Source organism: Topomyia yanbarensis, chromosome 3 (genome assembly GCF_030247195.1).
Source record: "Topomyia yanbarensis strain Yona2022 chromosome 3, ASM3024719v1, whole genome shotgun sequence".
NCBI lineage: Eukaryota > Metazoa > Arthropoda > Insecta > Diptera > Culicidae > Topomyia > Topomyia yanbarensis.
The window spans coordinates 61,385,722-61,406,630 of record NC_080672.1 but is presented as its reverse complement, the minus strand read 5'-3'; the positions used below and the strand labels follow the sequence as shown (position 1 = coordinate 61,406,630).

At 38.7% G+C, this 20,909-nt stretch overlaps 1 protein-coding gene across 4 annotated transcripts in view; it reads left to right on the top strand.

Annotated features, from left to right (window-relative positions):
* The window catches only part of LOC131688646 (beta-1-syntrophin), an 856,448-nt gene that overhangs the window by 154,793 nt on the left and 680,746 nt on the right, over window positions 1-20,909 (top strand). Inside the window, exons 2-3 of one of the 4 annotated variants that reach the window (XM_058973059.1) lie at window positions 11,246-11,376; window positions 13,756-13,794. The exons of 2 other annotated variants lie outside the window; for them this stretch is intronic. The gene's annotated coding sequence lies outside the window, so the exon portion shown is untranslated. The remainder of the gene's footprint in view (window positions 1-11,245; window positions 11,377-13,755; window positions 13,795-20,909) is intronic. One more of the 4 variants, XM_058973058.1, reaches the window with a different exon arrangement.

Here is a 20,909-nt window from a genome sequence, read left to right as displayed (position 1 = left end):
AAAAAATGATGTTTTTTTGAATTAAAAGTTTTCCACTGATACTTTTGACGTGTTTAACTTATTTTACCAAACTCGGCCAACCTACCCCAGCCATGGGCTTGATTGGCCGATTTTTCTTTCCGCATTTGTTTGCTAATACCTTTTTCCCTGATTTTTTTCATGAATGTAAAAAATTACATATGTGCCCATTTTTATTGACGCTTCATTTCACTATTACGAGGAATTCGTTCCGTACTAATAAACTGTTATCCGTAAATCCGTGATATCTGCAACAAACGGGTAAAAGAAATTTCTTTTAAAAGTGAACGGGTCAAAAAGTGGTAAAACAATAGGCAATCACGAAGAGCGACTAAAATGTTGGGACCGATTGAATCTATAAGCCAATAAATTGGGATAAGTGTTTCGATTTCATGTCTTCAGTATGTGACAGTCTTGCGTTCTGTTTTTGCTCGTCATGGAATAAAATGAGAGATAATCTTAAATAAGAGAGAAAAGAGAGGAAAAAAATCAACCAATCGAAATCGATTCAAGATCACTCTTCGATCTTTTCTATTCATTCAACACGAATGCTTTCGGAATCGCGCTCTGATCTTCTCATTTCGTCTTCGTTATCGTACAACTTTGATGCGTTAGGTGCAACAATTTTAATTGAAACTTTTTCCCAAATAGTGGTAAAATAAGCCTGTAATCAGACAAACATTACAGTTTTCTTCATGAAGTCATACATCTCTTCCAATCTTGATGATGATTGTAAAAAAATCAATAGCTAATTATTTTTATTCAAAAACAAACCAATTATTGAGCAGATTAATGTCCACATATTTATTTAACGAATTGACAAGAAGTTTTGCAATTGTTTCACAGAAAACGGATAATTTGCTGTAATTTAAAAATAGATAACTCTAAAACAAAGCAAATTCGGTAAGTGCGATGTGTTCTCTTCCATGTGTCGGAAGCAAGTGATGCTGAAATTATTAAGCTCACCTATGTTTATAGTTTCTAGTTATTTTGGTCGTGTCATCAATGTTATATTTACCATATTTTACGTAAATTAGAAGCATTTACTAATCAGTGCTAAGCAATTTTTTTTCGATTAGTGTACAAGTTCTGAGCAGTTTCGCTCAGTAGATTAAATTCTGGGTAGTTTCCATTAGTAGATTAAATCATTGAAATATATATTTTACATTGTCCAAAAACCCATGAATTCCGAAATAAAACCTTCAATTGCTCAAATATAATATTCACTTAATCTAGGTAGTCTTCTCAAGTTGCAACGGTTTTGCAAGATTGCTGAAAGTTAATAGAGCTAAGGTTCTTATTCTTGCTTTGTAGTGAAATCAGTAGTTTTTGCACTCACTTTACATTTTGACTTTTACTATAATTTCAGGGATCTAGGAAAATCAGTCTACAATATTTTTAATCCAATTATATAAAAAGTACTTGAAAAGAATCGACTTAAATAGATAGTTATAATAATATTTCCGAAGATAGTCTTTAACCCATTCCCCACGAGAGTCAAATGAAACAACATGTGTTTTTCTAAGGATTGTTATGATTACGACATGTTCAGTATCATTTAAATTGAAAATTTCATAAAGTTGAGCTAACGCAAACTTCGGATGAAGTCACAGAACTAGTAATAGTAGCAAGATGCCTGATCATGAAAATAGGAGTTGAACCTATTTTCCGCATCTACAAATCCCCTGCCTTATCGGAAGATTTGAAGCAAATTTCGACATTCACTTTGTTCGGACATTCTTTGCAACGGTAAACTTGGATTTCACACATATATATTTCTATCCATGGAGAGAGCCTTGAGGTTGGTTTCGTTCTCCTGATTAGCAAATGCGTGTAAAGTTTCGTGAGACGGGCTTTTGGATATTTTTCTACTCATTCCAATTTAGCGTCTTCTACATCTTGTAAACGTGTAGTCTAGAATGCGTAGTATTTTCAAGCAGCCCTAAAAACTTTGAACTCTTGAATATTCATTTTTGTAACTAGAGAAATTTTTAACTTGGAATTGTTTTCGCTAAGAACTTTTCATAATTACGTTCAGTTTCCAGTAAATATCTCAAGTCATCAGAATTAATATATTTATGCAATAATTTTTAGGCCCCTCCCGAAACAAAATCCTAGCTACGGGCCTGTATCCATCATTTATATCTGTTTAAAATTATGTACTTTTTACTAATAAACAAGGCGTTTTTTCTTAGTCCGTGACATTTTCGGTATCGAACTATCAAAGTCACTTTGAAATGCTCTACTTTTTGGTGATTTATCATAGGTTATCACTTGCTCAACGTTATCAAAATGGGAAAATTTGCATGAATTTTGTACCGAATAAACTTTAAACATTTTTCATCGATCACTTCGTTCCAGAACTGTACGTTAAGAAGCCACTATCACAGCTGTTAACGAGAGTTTGATCGAAAACTCTCTAAATTGCCGGTCTGGAGGCGCGTACAATTGAACTTAAAGGGCGAGCACGCAATTATTGCGACACATTCAACAGAGCATAACTTTTTTACCGTTGGCTAAAAATCACCCAAATTTTGCACACTTTCTCATTGATGTGTATTGTTTACTTGCTGTCAAACTCGAAGTCGTGTTTTTCGATTCAACGAAAATAGAGGTGAACCAACTCGAGTCGAGAGAACAAATTCTTTCCAAACACCTGGAATTTCCGGACCTGTCGCACCGGCAGTTGGGAAAAATGTTGAACATTCACCATTCACCCGTCTCCAGAGTGTTGAAGTGGTTCCAGGAGCAGTTGACGTTGGATCACGGCAAAGGAGCTGGAAGAAAACCGGGACCGGAGAACAAAAAGACGGAGGGAAAGGTGACGCGGATGATTAAAGCAAATCCCAACGTCTCAAGCCGTGATTTTGCTAAAAAGATCGGCATGTCGCAGAGCTACGTCCAGAATGCAAAAAGAGAGCTGGACTACATACATACAAGGTAAAGAACTTCTCAAACCGCGATGAGCGGCAACAATCGACGGTTAAAACTCGGGCACGGAAGCTCTACGAGAAGATGCTGACAAAATATGGCTGCTGTGTGATGGACGACGAAACGTATATAAAAGCCGATTTTAAGCAAATTCCGGGGTTGGAGTTTTTCACCGATAAGAGCAAGTTCTATGTGGACGACAAATTTGAGAAGAAGAAAATGTCGAAGTTCCCCTCCAAATATCTCATTTCGGAGGCCATCTGCTCCTGCGGACTGAGGAGTGAGCCTTTCGTGACAAAGGGCACAGTAAATGGCGAGATCTACAAATCTGAGTGCCTCGAGAAGCGCCTTTTGCTGTTCTTGCAGCAGCACGACGAAGCTCCGCTATTTTGACCAGATTTGGCATCATGCCACTCTTCTAAAAGTGTCCTGAAGTGGTATGAGGTCAATTCTGTCCATTTTGGTCCAAAGGACATGAATCCGCCAAACTGTCCGGAGCTGCGCCCGGTGGAGCAGTACTGGGAAATGATGAAGCGGGAACTTCGGAAGAGCAAGAAGACAGTCAAAGACGAGAAGGACATGTTAAGAAAATGGAAAAAACTGAGAAACTTGTACCGGATGACACTGTAAAGACTTTGATGGAGGGCATCAAGCGAAAATGCGTTCAATTTTACACTCAAGGCTCCATCGATTAACTTTTCTTTTGATTTTTGAAGTAAATATATGTATAAAACTACCCTAAAATTTTGGTTTGAGTTTAAACATTGTAAGAAAATTGGCATGACATTTTCGGCGTCGCAATAATTTCGTGTTCGCCCTTTATCTCCGTATTTCACATGAAAAATTTAGTGCTGATTGCATTGCATAGAAATTCAGTTGGTGTGGGTTGCTCTACTGTACCTTGATTACGATTTTTTTCTGGATTTCGATGGTATTGATCCTGAAGAGTATTGGTTCCAGCGGGATGGAGCTATATTACATGCAGTAATAATCAAATTATTGAGGACTGTCTTCGTTAAACTTGCTTTAATTATCTCAGAATGTGAAAATCGGAGACAAACTTCAAGCGTAAAAATCGGAGTGTGGGTCTCTTTTGTAAGAGTTGGCTAAAAAATAATCCGCAGTATAAAACCCGTATACGTATCCCAAAATCGTTCATAAAGTTAAACGAGTTTTGGAACAATGAACGTTTTAACGTTACAAAAATAGAACCTTGAACAAAAATTATGTGTTTTATAATTGTGTTTAATTTCCTTCCAATATTCGCCTGATTAAAGCATTTTAGTGGAGATATTTGTTTTTGCCTTGTGAACTTCAGCCACGGTTTCCGCCATGTCATTACCGAAACGATTTTCTATACGTGAGCTAGTTCATAGCTCTATATGCAGACAGTGAAGTGCGAACAAATGAAAAGAGGACGTACGCTGATTAATCGTATTGTGTTTCGCGTTCTAATCGTGTGAAATGCTTAAATATAGAGAGGAAAATTGTGCTACAATGTAGTTAAGTGCGATGTGTGATCTAATTTAATGTTTTCCTTTGGAAAAATGATGCAAAGTGCAAGTTTTCTTTTTCAAGCATTTTTCCTTGTTTGGCTTCAATCGTTTAGAAATTCAAGCTCGATAGACGTGTGAGTAATTAATCATTGAGCTTCGTGAGAGAATTTTGTACAAGAGAGGAAGAGTTGTGTGCCGACAGACCCCCTCGTGTCGGCAACGCTGCCGATCGCAGTCACGCTGCTGAACGCGGCGCAGCACCGGTTGGCGACACTGACATGCGAGAAACACCAGGACAGAAATTATAAGAAGAAGAACGGAAGCTGTCTTTAATTTGATTGGGCTGTTAAAACTCACATTTATTTCGGCTACGGCTAAATCAGTATCAGTTCCTAATTCCTTAGAAACGAGTAAGTGCAGTAGATTAAGATTAAGTGCAGAAATTCGTAAATTGCCCGCAAATCAGATTAGCTTCATTAGGAATAGCTACAAATAAATCTATCTTGCTAGGATTTACTCTAGATCAGATCTATCACGTGTGGGACAGATCGACCCATTCTTTCCACTCGATTTAAGCGGTCACCAAATTTGTAAGCGCATTAATTATCAAATTATCAAATTGTCATTAATAAATCATAATTCTAGCTTAAAGCTAACTATATACAAAATTCGAGTTTGCTGTCGAGAGTTGGTATATAATTCTTTGTTTGTTTATTAATTAAGGCTTTAAGCTCGAGGGTCATTCGCCTTTTTGAAAATAATGTACATTCCAAGAATTACGAATTCAAAATTTCATTCAAAATTGATAACAAAATATATATAAGCCATCGAACATTATTTTTGTCGACTATCCTGGGCGCACTGCTTTCCGCTTCTTGTGCTGACTTTTTTTCTTGGTGGTGAGCGATGGTCGGGTGTAGGGGAATTGTGGGAAAAACCGACACTGTGGGTAAAACTGACACCCCACAACTTTTCCTAGAAATCAAGTTTTTATTCATTTCACAATGATACAATATTATTAGTACGTTTATTTAGAGCATTTGAAGAAAAATTGGATTTACGTTAGTGCGACGAATGTCATAAAAATTAACAAAACATTCGACAGCAGCGTTCATACTCGTCTGGATGTAAAATTTCGTTGGTAGATTTTACGAACGAAAGTTTTTCAAATCACCCCATTTTTCAGTACCTATTATTATCGGCCTGTCCTATGATCAACTAGGTGCATTGAAGACGAGTTTGAAAAATTCAATATTTTTAATTGCTTTCATAAAAAAATGTGCGCTGTTGGGGTAAAACCGACACCCTATGGTTAGGGTAAAACCGACACCCTGTTAAGATGGTTGTGTATAGTTGCGATTCATTTCAAAATACTGGGGATCTTTGTGACACTTCAATTAGCCTATTAGAACACTATAGTATTAGCAGAAATACACAGAAATACTTTTATTGTGTTTATTTCTTGTAAGTCTCTTTAAAAATCAAAAATTGGAATTTTTGCTTATCTGATTCTAACGAAGCTTTTGCTATTTCTGCAAAAAGGTCATCAAACCGAATTTCTAGTGTTCTCTTGGAATGTCATAGACGAATTTTATCACAATGAGACAATGATATTATGTATACTCCAATAGATCAGTGATGATCAGAGTCCGAAAAATCAAATCTGAAAAAGATAGTTTTACTAAGAAGTGTGTGTGTGTCACTTATAAGTGAATGAATCCAATTAGCAGAACGTAGAACGCTTGAAAATCTTCTCTTATGAAATAAAATGACACTGGAGGTTGCAATGATGTGCGCAAGGTTTATTTGGAAATACTCATATCAATAAATAATCCTATAGCATAAAATACTCTTATTTATAGTACTACGCTTTCGAACTTTCTTCCCCTCACTACATGATGAAGCAATAAAAAGCACATATTTGCATCATACATACTCACACTTTATTAATCACGCATATATCTCATTTTTAATAAAGATAAAGATTTTAATAAAGTGGAGAGAAAATAAATTAAAGGGGGTGTCGATCTTACCCCTATGGGGTGTCGGTTTTACCCGCAGTGCTTACAAAAAGTCACTTTGTTTTCCAAGTTTTACAACCAATATTTTTTAATGAAATTAATTTTTTGAAGCGCTGAAAAAATTAAGTCTTGTTAAGAATTTTCTGAAGAAGAATTCTGCATAAAAATTATAATTTTATTGGTTTTGTGGCAACTTAGAAAAAGTGTTAAGCTTAAGGTGTCGGTTTTAACCATAATTCCCCTACCTTCTGCTGCTTGCTGATCAATCTGTCTGCCTTCCCCCTCGCTCGTGTTTGTGTCCAGATCGTCTTCGCTAGAATGGTTGTCGCTGTTGGATTTTGGTGCTTTTTGTGTTTTCGAATGACTTTGATATAGCCGTCTTCTTTCTTGTTTATTTCATCCCTGCGTACGGTAAGTATTGGCTTTGGGATGCCGTGGAATATTGTTTGTCCGGCATTCATTTGTTGGCCGGCTGTCTGTTGTGTATCAGCAAATGTTGAAGGCTGTTTGGTAGTGGTGGTTGTAGATGAGTTTTCTTTAGTTTTTTTGGCGCATGGCTTACTGTAGTGTGCAGTCTGATTACAGAACTGGCACGTGGGCGTCTGCCCAGGGTATGTGCATAGGGTTCTTTGTATGTAGTTAACACCTTGAGATGATCTGCCCTCGAAAGTCAAGTAGGACGGTATAGGTTGGTACAGCCGCATTCGCACAACCCGAACACCGTTGAGAACGCCAGGGAAAAAGTTTCTCCAAGTGTCGTTAGAGATGGATTCCACTTCTCCATACTTCGACATGTATCTTTTAATATAATGCGTGCTAGTACGAGCTGCCAGATCATGGAGTTTTATTTCAGTTAGATCGAGGTCCATATACACGGGGATCTTGGTTTTGACGTTTTCATATTCAACGTAATGTTGCATGTTGTTCTTTGCTACGAAGCTTTCTGCCTCGTCTAAGGAGTTGAACGTTATTAGTACTACATTCCTGGTGTGGTGAAGCTGGACGTGTGAAATCTCTGTAAGATCAAGTTCCATTTTCACCTTGACCAACTGTTCCACCTCGCGCACTGAAGGTCTAAGATGGGTTTGCGAAAAATCAATCGCGATTGTGTTCTCCCGTAATGGGCGAAATTTATTTTGTTGTTCACTCATTTCACTCGAGGTTAGGTTCAACGGAACTTTCCTGTGTCTGAGTTGGTATAACCTAACCCCACATTATTTTAAAAAATTTGATCGGGCAAGTGGAAAGGAGAATGGAAGACTCCCCCCCCCCCATCGCACACAGCACGGAACTGTCAATCCTGCGACCGTTCGGACTCCGCCGAAGCAGAGATGGTCCAGTGCAGCGTCTGCAAGCACTGAGAGCAATTCGGATGAGCCGGAGTAAATGAGCAGGTAAAGCAACGCAGTATCACATACACTTGCAAGCTGTGTGAGGCCAAGCAGGAAGCGTTCATTGATCAGCTTCTCAAGATTCCTTCGGGAGAAACACGTCCATTGAAGGGATCAAAAACGACGTCAAAAGCGGGCTCAGAAGGGAAAAGAAGAATCCCGACCCGCCGATGAGCAATACCTCAAGTGTCCGTGTGGCACTGCTAGAAGAAAAACTGAAACCCGTCGAAGAAGAACTTCGACTGAAGGAATATGAACTCTTGGAACAGAACGAGATCAAGAAGCGGCAGCTAAAGGAAGAAGAGCGCCAGTTGGATGAAAAACGAAAGCTCGCCCAAGAGGAGCGGAACCTACGTGAGCGCAAACTGAAGGAGTAGTTGGTACTCAAAAGGATGCAGCAACAAATAAGGAAGGAGTCTTTCGGAAAGCGGCAGGAAATCATCCGACAGCAGGCGTAAACGAACAGCAGAGGTAGATAGATTCCGGATATGGGAAACAAAGTAAAAAACTGGATGAATTCCTCGCAAAAAATTCGAGAATCGGAGGGAAATCAAGATGACAACGGCGACGATGATCGATCCGTCGATCCAGACGGCGAAGATGCTCCTGAAGACTCAGCAGACGATTATTCAGCTAGTCATATATCAGCACTCTCAAAGCACTCACGTCACCTCCAACTGCCTCATCCTCCCGCACCATGCCCACCGAAACTCGTTCAGAAGCTGCAGAACGTACCAGTACCTCGCGTACACTCACAGATTGCCGCCCGGCACATTTTGGGAAGGGAATTACCAACTTTTAACGGGAACCCAGAAGAGTGGCCAATATTTATATCCAACTTCGAGCAGTCCACTGTCACCTGCGGATGCTTGGATGCAGAAAATCTATGCCCTTGAATCGGTACGTAGCCGTTTACTTCTGCCCGCCAGTGTGCCGCACGTTATCAAGACCCTGCGCACGCTCTACGGAAGACCGGAGCTAATAATTCGATAGCTGATGAGCAAAATTCAGTACGTACCGGCCCGGCACGACCGGTTGGAAACGTTTATCAGTTTTGGCCTCTCGGTTCATAACTTTGTGGATCAGCTTAAAGCAGCTGGCCAGCAAAACCACCTGTCAAATCCGACGCTAATGCAGGATTTCGTAGAGAAGTTACCAGGCTCGATGCGATTGGATTGGACCATCTACAAAAATAAAAGCCAATCAGCTAACCTTGAAACGTTCGGGGAATTCATGTCCGGTCTGGTCACCGCTGCGAGTGAGGTTTCCTTGGAGATTCCTGGACTAGGAAGTGCTCACGAAAAACAGAAGCTAAGAGAAACCGGTGTCATTCATACTCAGTTGGATTGCTACAACTACTGTGCGATCACACTACTTAGCGCCGCCTACAAGGTCCTCTCCCAAATTCTTTGCTGCCGATTGTCACCATTTGCAAGGAAGTTCGTGGGGCACTACAAAGCGGGATTCATGGGTTCCGGCGCCACCACGGACCAAATATTCAGCGAGTCGGCAGGTTCTGCAGAAGGGCCGCGAATACAACGTGCCCACACATCATTTGTTCATCGATTTCAAATCGGCATATGACACAAGTTAAGACGATTAGTCAAAGCGACGATGGATCGGGTGATGTGCATTGTTCGAGTATCAGGGACACTCTCGAGTCCCTTTGAATCTCGAAGAGGGTTACGGCAAGGTGATGGTCTATCGTGCCTGCTGTTCAACGTTGAGTTAGAAGATGTAATAAAGAGAGCGGGGATAGACACGAGTGGCACGATCTTCAGGAAGTCCGTCCAGCTTCTTGGCTTCGCCGACGACATTGGCATAATGGCACGGCGATGTCGGAAACGTACATCAGAATGAAAACTGAAGCCATCAGGATTGGACTTGCCACCAACGTCTCGAAGACAAATTGACGGATTGACGGTGACGAAATCGAGATGGTCGACGAATTCATGTATTTGGGCTCACTGGTAACCGACGACAACGATAACAGCAGAGCAATTCAGAGACGGTCTTGGCGGGAAATCCTTTGGACTCCGGAGGACTCTCCGATCGAACAAAATTCGCCGCCACACGAAGTTGATTATCTACAAGACGCTGATTAGACCTGGACTATGCTCGTGGAGGACCAACGCGCCCTTGGAGTTTTCTAACGAAAGGTGTTGCGTACCATCGATGGTGGCGTGCAGATGGAAGACGGAACGGGGTTGAGTTGCATTAGCTGCTGGAAGAACCATCCATCGCGCGTACCGCAAAAATAGGACGTTTGCGGTGGGCTGGACACGTCGTAAGAATGTCGGACGACGACCCGGTGAAGATGGTTCTTGAGGGCGACCCTACAGGAACAAGAAGACGGTGCGCACAGCGAGCGCGGTGGATCGACCAGGCAGAGGACGATCTGCGGAGCCTTCGAGGACTGCGAGGCTGGCGACAAGCAGCAATGGGCCGAGTGGAGTGGAGATGGCTTCTGCATACAGCAAAGGGCAACAAGGCTCTAGCCTGAACGGCAAGGTATAAGTTTTGTACCTTTCCCTATTCGCTTTGTGATAATTAAACACTGAGCTAATGGGATTGGAAAAGCTTCTTGAGAAATTTAAAAAGTTACTGGAAGGTGATCAGAATCAAAGTCAGCATGTGTAAACATTTTGTTACAAATGTGACTTTGATCTGTCAAAACCAAATCAATTGTTGATAGATTCCATACAGACAAATATCATATAGGTCCATTCGGGAACAAAATTGAATAATAACCAACAGAGCAATTATTAAAAAGTAGTTTACCATTGGAATTGCTTTGAGCATTGTTCCATTGTTCGGTGTTTAGTTTTAAAATCACCGAATATGAACAATTTCGAACGATTTCTTGTAAGTTTTTGTAAGTTTCCTTTCAAAAAATTAATTTACTCGCCAGTGCACTGAAAAAGCAAATACGCTACAGCAATAAAATTGATACCAAGATCGGTTTCAAGTTCGATACCCAAACTTAACCTCGGTGTCAAGAGACGGTATAACGGAATGTTTGATCCTGCGATTAACCGCAATCGCGATTCCTCCGCCGAATCTAACAATTCGATAAAATCGATGAATATAAAAATTAAATATTTTGTTTAAAAAAAGTTTCAGTCGCAACGGATATATGCACATTATGTACCCTTAAGGAGTTGAAAAATTCGTCTTCACACGTTTTTAATGACCGAACATTCCGATTTGATAAATTTAAATGATTATTTAAAGTCATTATTAAACATTCATTTCATTACAATTTTGTTAGCAAATTCACACCCAGTTTGAAAAGCTTCAAACATGGAGGTAGAATTTAACATAGCAATCATCAGCTGCAGCATAGATTCTTGCAAGAAATTCTATTTTCTTCCGTTACGCTACCTAGATCCTGTGGAACCTTTCTGTGCAAACGAGATTATAGACGGGGCAGCCGTTATTTTGGCCGTGTTACCTGCCACTGAAGCATTAGATGACACACCATTGAAGGATGGTGTGACGGAGATAGAAGATCCTTGTGTAAGTAGAGAAGCTATTCTATTTTGAAGCGGATTAGTACGTTTGAACTTGTTTTTATAAAGTTAACCTGAAGAAGTAGGTATTTTTTTATTTGTTGTTTCTGTTTCTTTGAACGAGAATTTATATTTTTTTCACGAAAAGCGCATTTGAAACTTTTTGGTGTTTTTTTTTACCGGACAAGTATCTTTTGTGTGCGATTTATTAGCACAGATCATAATTTAGAATCAAAATGATAATTTTTTGTGCCGTGCCCAAAGCCTTGGCATCTACGACACTGTGTCATATTTTGAATTCTGCCCCCATATCGTCTATAGTGTTCTCGCTTTACTCGCACGTGCTTTTTCAAAAACTTTCATATTATTAAGCTCATTACGGTTAACATGAATTAAATAAAGCTCTTGGATAATTCCAGCGCGTACTGGCGTGTTAGTGCCGCTAGCCTTTCTCGCCATAAGAATAACTTGTGAAGAAGAAAAGCCAAGTAAAGTTTTCAATTCGTTGGCTATTTCGTCCAAACTTTGATCTTGCCGGTACCCCTTTCAAGACAGCCTTGAATGGTCTATCTATGAATAAAATTTGTATAACTTCCTCGTTAGATACTGGAGTAGTCGTTTGTGGCCAATCAAGTCCTCCACTGTAACTCGATATTCTCTTCTTCTGCCAATCTGAAAAAAAAGACTTACGCCTTGACCAGTATATCCTAAATCTTGCAAAAGAGCCAAATTTTCAATAGCATTTTGGGATTCAAAAATACAGTTACCATAGGCGATGCCACGAGTATAATTATATGTGAAATCTATTATCTCTCTACTGGGTGGATTACTTGAAGATTTGCATATTTATATACCTTCCAACATCTACCTCACGGTTGAACGCAACACCTAATCCAAGGGATAAATATATGAACTCTAGAAAAATTTCACTCTGAAGTGAGCTTCCACATTAGAATCGAATCCTTTGAATCACGTAGATGTGTTTCTATACCCCGATATTCAAAATCGGTTTAGTTTAGCCCCTAAAAGACCCGTAAAGCAATACAGAGTATGTAACAGTCTCATTTTTAGTTAGTGGAAATTGGCAAGTGAGGAATAAAAATATAAATTGTTTAATATCTCTGTCGTTCGTTAACGGATTTTGACAATCTGTAGCTTGTTGGGAAGGTATTTTGGTAAGCTTTCTGTCTATGAAAATCTACGAAGAGGGACTATATTGCTTTGTTCGAAAGTTATTTGCTTAAAACATGTTGTGTTTTGACAAAATCACCCATATCTCAGAAAGTAAACAACATATCGAAAAACAAAAATAATAGTGTCAAATTGTGACGTTAGGCCTTTCATTTGAAACTAGTTCCATTAAGATCGGTTCAGCCATTACTGAGATTATTATGTGACATTAATGCACAAACATACATACCCACACACAAATATACATACAGACATTGTCCCAATATGTCGAGCTGAGTCGTTTGCTTTATAAGACTCCGCCTTTCGAGCCTCGTAGGGACGTTGCGATATTTTCGATACTAGTACGGAATCGATACTTCTGTTTTCGATACTCGATTTTTTGGTATCGATACTTCAAGCACGATACTTTACTGATATCGATACAATCTTTACGATATCGAAAAGAATTGAAGGAACCAGTAGTTGGAAGTATTCGATTCGGAATTCTGAACGATTTTGAAATGATTTCCGTGTGAAATGTAATTACCTATTCAGGCTGAACGGTTGCGGAATCGGTTGATGTATTTGAGTTGCTAAATAACTGGAGCACCGATCGCATTTGATAAAAAAAAATCGATTCCGAACATTGCCCATTATTTGACAGTCCATGAGACTTTCTGATCAGCCAACTATTTATTGTCTATCTTTTCTGACATTCGACGTCTGACAGAATCGTCGACGGATCAGACCAATAAAAAATATTTGTCGAAAGATTTTTTTCTTTTTGCAGGAGCAGAGTAAAACGTTGACTGACAAAACCCACTGCTGAATTGCCAAACAGCGGTTTGTAGATTACCTAATTCAGGAAAAGCTACTGTAAAAGTTTGGAATCGAATGGCGATACTTTCAAGTATCGATACTACGACTACGATTATATCGAAAGTATCAGTACCTGCATTCGATACCAGTATCGATTCTAAGTATCGATGTATTTTAATATCGAAACGTCCCTAGAGCCTCGGAAAAAGTTTTCAATGTTTGAGCGAATCCTATACATTTCTTTTGTAAGAAATGTAAAACAAACATTTTCGAAAAAAATTGCCTAATTTTTTTTTTAAATATTCGTCTTCCAAGAAATATTTTTTTATTGAAAAAAAAAACCTTTTCTCCTGTAAAACATTAAGTTAACGTTTCTGTTTTTTTTGTTTTATTTCAGGTATACTGATTGAAGGATGAGATTGGAGAGATTAATCAGGTATTTTATGATACGTTCCTTGCGAAAATGTCACATATACTACTGTGCACAATTAAACGACTGGGTGGCAGTGATGTTTCGGGAGCACGATAGGTCTGGTTTGTCGATAAGACCATAGCGAAATCAAAATGTGACCAATGTGACACTTTGCTGTTACCCCCTAAGGAGCGGTTATTAACGTTCAATGAAATTTGTGCATGGCATGAGGACACTTATGTTTCGATTTCGACTAACAAAGCAAGGAGCGACCCAGAATCCACAAACCGGAGCATTTCTAAAACATGATCCGGGTATTCGGGCTATGATCCGGAATACCCGGATGGCCCATCCACGATATTGATGGTGAACCACATGGTATATACTATCTTTTCAAAAAATGTTTCCTCGCTATTGCGATCCTAGCTTTGTTCGATATGATTCTTATTTCACTGTTTTTGCACCGCTCACGGTAGCAATAAAAAACCTTCAACCAAAAATATTCCGATTGACTTACAATGAATCTCGCCATGCACATCCGTCGTGCGTGGTCTCCCGAATGAAAGAACCAATCAAATGTGTATTTTAACGTTCAGTAGAAACGCTCGCGCACGTGACATGACGGCACGCAACGCTGGGTTCTAAGCAATCAAACGACAGAACAGACGGTTGTCACAAAACATTCTCACGTACGTTTCGAAAAGCGTTCATTCCCACCATAGCATCGCATTTTCCGGCCTCAGCATCGGGGCTCAGCAAAGAGTAGATCATACATTGAACTATCATCATGATAATCTCCAACTGAACCGGATTGAGCCACACACGTGAGTGGCTAGAATGTCGTTCGATCCAACCTGGTGTGTAGTGGTCGGTCGTTCGGTTGGTCGTCTGGTTGGCAGCTGACGGGCAGTAGGGTAGTAGCGTAGCGTATGTCATCTCAGTAGCAGCTACCGAACAGTGGGTCTAAACCTACTCTGTCCTAGTTTAACACAAATACTGACAGGGAGGGTAAGCCGGAGAAACTCGATTTCATGTTGCGTGCTAGAGCATCATTACGTGGTGCGGACCGCATAAATACGATATAATAGGTCTAGGGGATCCTGTTCCGTTCGCTTCCCGCACCGGCTGGCAGTGTGTTTCAGTCGGTTAGCTGGTGTCCCTGCCTACACTTAGCATGGGAATATACATCCTATGCATATATGGGCGGAGTGCATGACGATAGAAAAGGGTGGTCTCAATCATGTAGGTATGCTTGTCGGTGATGGCGAAGATGCTATTCTTCGTAGTGTTCGGAGGCTACGACCGGGTAAGCGCCTAGTAGCAAGAATCAGAATCAGGCAGAATATCAATTTGTTGTTTGTAGATTGAAGGCAAACATTAATCAGAAACGAACAGCAGTACGAGCTATTGTGGTACTAGTGCAACATAAAGTATGATCCAATTCGAATCCGGATTCGTAGAACCCGGATTTTCTAGGGATTAATATGACTTAATAAAGATAAAATTTTGTCAACATAGAGGTATTTTATTGTACTTTCATAAAAAAGGTGGGTTGGTAACGTCAGAGACATAACCGCAATGAAGTAGAATAAACTTAAGTTTCTCCCTTTTGCCGTAAATCGTCATCGGAAACTCCAAGTAAGTCGATTGGACATTGGGTGTTTTAATCCACCGGTGCAATTGTGTCTTACTCATTTATTTAAACTACACGGAAAAAAATTGTTCCCAAAATCGTGAATAAAGTTCCATGAATCCTGGAACAATCACGTTATGAAAACAGGACCAGGCACAAAAATCATATGTTAATTAAGTTATAATTAAGTTCAATTTCCCTTCAGTAACGCCCGCATAACGCTTATTTTAGTGGAACTACTTTTTTATATTATTTTCTATTTGATTATATTGTTTTGTTTGCATTACATGTCTAATTTAGTATATTGGGTGTTCAGCCACAAGTGGTGACTTTTCATCCCTATTGTTTACATGATTCAGTTAATTATTATTAAGTTATAATATGCTTTCGCAGTTAAGTATTTTTTTTTAACGGGTAGCTTATTAGATTTACAATTCTGGTAAGAAACCTGTAGGGTACGGTTAGTATGATAATTTTTAATTATCTTTATTATGTAAATTGGAAAAATGAAATCCCACATTTTGGCAATTAAACCTTTGTGCCAAACACTGTCGAAAGCTTTTTCGATGTCTAGAAGAGCAACTCCAGTGGAATAGCCCTCTGAGATATTTGCCTTTATCATGTTAGTTACTCTCACAAGTTTATGAGTAGTTGAATGTCCAATACGAAATCCAAACGGCTCAGGAAGAAAAATAGAATTCTCATTGATATGTGACATCATTCTAGTTAGGATGATTTTTTCAAATAATGTACTAATAGAAGAGAGTAAGCTAATTGGTCGATAGCTAGATGCTTCTGCTGGGTTTTTATCTGACTTCAAAATAGGAATATCCTTGGCATTTTCCATTTTTCAGGGAAGTATGCTAATTTAAAACATTTGTTGAATATTTTGACCAAGTGTCTCATGGTGATTTCGGGAAGGTTTTTAAGAAGAATGTTGAAAATTCCATCATAACCTGGAGCTTTCATATTTTTTTGAAGTAGAGTACTTCTAACGTTTCAATATGGGGGTCCCTTTTCAAAAATTTCTGCTGAGATATTTTCCCAGTGTTCAAACGCGATTAACTTCCGTTGTACTGATCGAAATCGCTATATTTTTGCACTAGCTGGTCGGAAATATGTGCACGTATATTGTATTTGATCCCGTAAAATATATGTCTATTATAGATAACGAAAATAATGTATTTTGTAAAGGTGGTAATTATCTGCACTGATTGGACCGTACAATTCAACCAAGCAGCGAGCGTTGCTAGGACTGCCTCTTTTTTATCCAATGAACTTCGCCAGGTATAAAAAGGGCACATAAGCGAAAATTCGTCAGTTTGCTTTCTGACCTCGTAGTAGCTGCTACGTTTAGTGCAAGAGGGTGAATGTTTTGACGTTTCTTTGAAAAATGAGTGAAGCCAACATAAGCTGGCTTCCTGGCTCGACTAGCTGCGCTTTAAGCAACGTTCACATCGCTACGAGCCAATGTTGCTAACTCGACCTGAGACTTATCGAATGCAAACAAACTTCAGTTGGATGTGTTTAACTGGACTTCAGGTGATAAAAGCATTCGGATTTTGTGGGGAAGAAGCGATGTAAGAGAAAGCGTTATTTGCATATATTGTTATTAATTACTTGTTTTGAATCCAATTTTAAACAGTGTTGTACAGTTGCTCTTTAAATTAGGCGTGGCGGGCTCAGATAAATTCATCATTTGGTTAATTTTCTTTTGGTAAGCGGTAGTACGATTGACGATGACGATTTTAATAGCATTGGTTGTTGTGTTGTGTGAAGGAGATGATGTTGGCTTATTGGATAATGATACAATATGTTTATACCGTTGATTTGATACTCGGGGCAAACTGCGACAACTTTTTACATATCATAAGGGATGTTATGCACCTCAGAGCAAATAAAGAGAAAAAAACAAACGCTCTTTGCACTTTTCATGCGAACCACCGCTCTTCTCTTTCACAGTAAACCTCTTCACTCCGATGCGTGTTGCTCCCACACGTGTATTCTACTCCATGGCTGCACGCCACAAAGAGTAGAAATAAAGAGGCTCTTTAGTGTGTATCTTGGTCCCACGCGCACGTAAGTAGAGAAGGCAACCAAAAAACATTTTTAAAACGTTCTTCCGGTCAAACTTTATCTGAATTGTAGTTTGATTCGCCTTCTTACCTGCTTTCCAGTGAGGGGAGGCACAAAAAAGTGGCTCTTCAAGGTGACTCTTTGAACGAAATTGTGCAGCTCTTGGTGCACTCTTTTTCGTTTTCAAGTGTTTCTTTGTGCGGTCATTCTACACATCGCAGTGTTTTTGTGCTGCTCTATTTTCAATCGGTGTATTTCGCTCTATGTGGCTCATTGTGTGAGCAAATAACAAGCCTGCATATCATCTATGTATATGCTGCTATAAACACAGTTTAATTGTATAACAGCTGCATGTATGACGGGATTTGTACATCCACATTAAGACCGGTTTATTTTACGTTCATATAAATGATTTTACTTATTTCGCAGTTCAACTAGTGAAATGTTCCACTAAAAGTAATGTTCTGGCACCAGCGATAACAGATTTACAGATATGTCGGAATTTTACAGACTTTTGATAGCCTCCTACAGATGTAGTTAGAAATCTACAGACTTCTAAAAGAGTAATAGTGTTTAGAAAAATTGTACTAGAATAGCTGTATTCGACTACGAGTGATTCCTTCATTAATAGTATTCTAATCTCAAACTATTTTTAAATTAATATTCTAGTGTAACTAGGATTTTCACAACCATCTAAAGACATTTACAGACATTTTAATTATTCTTCTACAGAAATTTCATAAAAAAAAACATGTGGCATCGCTGCCTGGCACTACATTCGTTGTTGGTTATAATCATACGTGGCAATTGCAGGGTTAATGGTTATTGCGATAACTCCACGCTAAGAAACCTGCTTGGTGAAGGTTTGAACATATTATGTATATGGCATTCGCCTTAACTCTCTAATTCTGACATTTCACACGCAAATTCCCTTCTGCTGGCTCTTAACTGTAGAGTAAGTACAATTTACAGTAAGTCCAAAAACTATTTGTTATCCGATTGGGCCCTTAATTTACTTTATTTGTACATTTAAAATATTAAAGTGGCCTATTTCTAAAAATATTCAGCAAGACGAATGAATTTTGATCCCACTATACATATATGTAATGAAATATTCAATAATCAGGGCCGGTGGGTAATGTGAGTAGTAAAGGTAGTACTATCAACTTTAAAATAATCGAGTTGGTAATTACCCACTCGAAACTATGGAACAAACCCAACATTTGAATTTTGCCATGTATGTGTCTCGGGTGCACGTTTAAAATTTTCGAGGTATGCACAAACGCGTCGCGAGTGATTTATGTGAATGTAATGCAAGCGTATGTAGAGGTAGATGGGGTAAAATATACCCCTAAGAAAATATAATCATAACTTAGCTATAGACCATCAATTGGGAGAATTTAATTAATGATATCATTTAGCCAACATTTTACTTTGAAATCACAATCGCTTTGCAAAATATTCAGGGACATAAAAAATATTCAACTTTTCAAAATCATTATAAATTGCTCTTTGAAAAATGGGCAGGGCAAAACGCATCTGTGCAGGGGTAAAATGTACCACAACAGCGGGGCACAATACATCATAAGAAATATCGAAATAGCTGGCTTTTAATGCAGAAGATAGCGAAAATTGCAGCATTCAAATTAACAGCCTAAGTGTATTCTACTTCACTTCGGTTATGTATCTGACAATTCCTACCCATTTTAACTTTTTCATGATGGATTTGATCTCATCATAGTTTGTTTCAACAATATCGTCTAGAGACAATACTTGATTTAAAACGTTTTCATATTTTTGTAAGACTTCGGTTTCAATAGGACTCACAGCGTTGAGATTAAAATTATGGACGCTTTCAAACTGCTGAGCAAGTTTTTGAGCTTTTTCTTCGTTTGTAAGAAGTATGTGGTCACCTTCCTTCAAAGCTGGAATTGGTTTCTGAGGTTTCTTAAGAACTTTTGAAAGTTTCCAGAAAGGTTTAGAATTTGGCTTGATTTGTTCAACCTCTTTCGCGAAATTTTCATTTCTTAAGAGTGTGAATCTATGCTTAATTTCTTTTTGTATATCCTGGTAGATATATTTCATAGCAGGATCACGAGAACGTTGATATTGACGTCTTCGAATATTCTTCAAGGGAATCAGAAGTTGAAGATCGTCGTCAATAATAGTATTAAATTTTTTCTGTGTTGTTGGGACTGATAAATTTCTAGCATCAACTATAGATATACTTAAATTTTGTAATGCCGTATCAATGTCAGCTTTATTTTGTAAATTAAGGTCATGATTAAAATTATTCTCAATATAAGTTTTGTACCTTTCTCAATTCGCTTTGTGATAATTGAACACTGAGCTAATAGGATTGGAAACAGCTTCTTGAGAAAGTGAAAAAGTTACTGGAAGATGATCAGAATCAACGCCAGCATGTGTAATCAATTCGCTACAAAGGTGACTTTGATCTGTCAAAACCAAATCAATTGTTGATGGATTCCTTACAGACGAATAGCACGTAGGACCATTCAGGAACAAAATTGAATAATAACCAGCAGAGCAATCAATAAAAATGATACCAAGATCAGTTTCAACTTCGATACCCAAACTCTCGATCACCTTGGTGTCAAGAGATGGCGTAACGGAATGTTTGATCCTGCGATTAACCGCTATTGCGATTCCTCCGCCGAATCCAACAACTCGATCAAATCGATGAATAACAAAATTAGAGTTACTCTTCAATTTAATATTTGGTATTAAAAAAGTTTCGGTCGCAATGGCTGTATGCACATTATGTATCCTCAAGAAGTTGAAAAATTCGTCTTCGCACGTTTTTAATGAACGAGCATTCCAATTTAATAAATTTAAATGATTATTTAAAGTCATTGTTAAACTTTAATTTCATTACAATTTTGTTAGCAAATTCCCACCCCGCTTGAAAAGCTTCAAACATGGAGGTAGAATATAACAGAGCAATCATCATAGGTAACATAGAGTCCTGCAAGTATTTTCATTTTTCTTTCATTACGCTACCTAGATCCATTGGACTTAAAGAAGCGTTGGGTGCAAACGAGTTTGTAGGCGTGGTAACGGTAGCCGTTATTTTGGTCTTGTTACCTGCCACTGAAGCATAATTGTAGGATGGTGTGACGGAGGTAGAAGAAGTTGTTAATCTATTTTGAATCGGATTAACACGATTGGGCGAGTTTTCTTGAAGTGTACCTGAAGAAGCAGGTACATTTTTGCCTTTCTCATATAAAGAAAGGCTATGCAATCACTGTAAAAATCGACTTTTTAACCGAGGCCCGGAGGGCCGAGTATCATACACCATTCGATTCAGTTCGTCGAGATCGGCAAATGTCTGTGTGTGTGTATGTATGTGTGTGTATGTGTGTGTGTATGTGTGTGTGTGTCATTTAAACTCACACAATTTTCTCAGAGA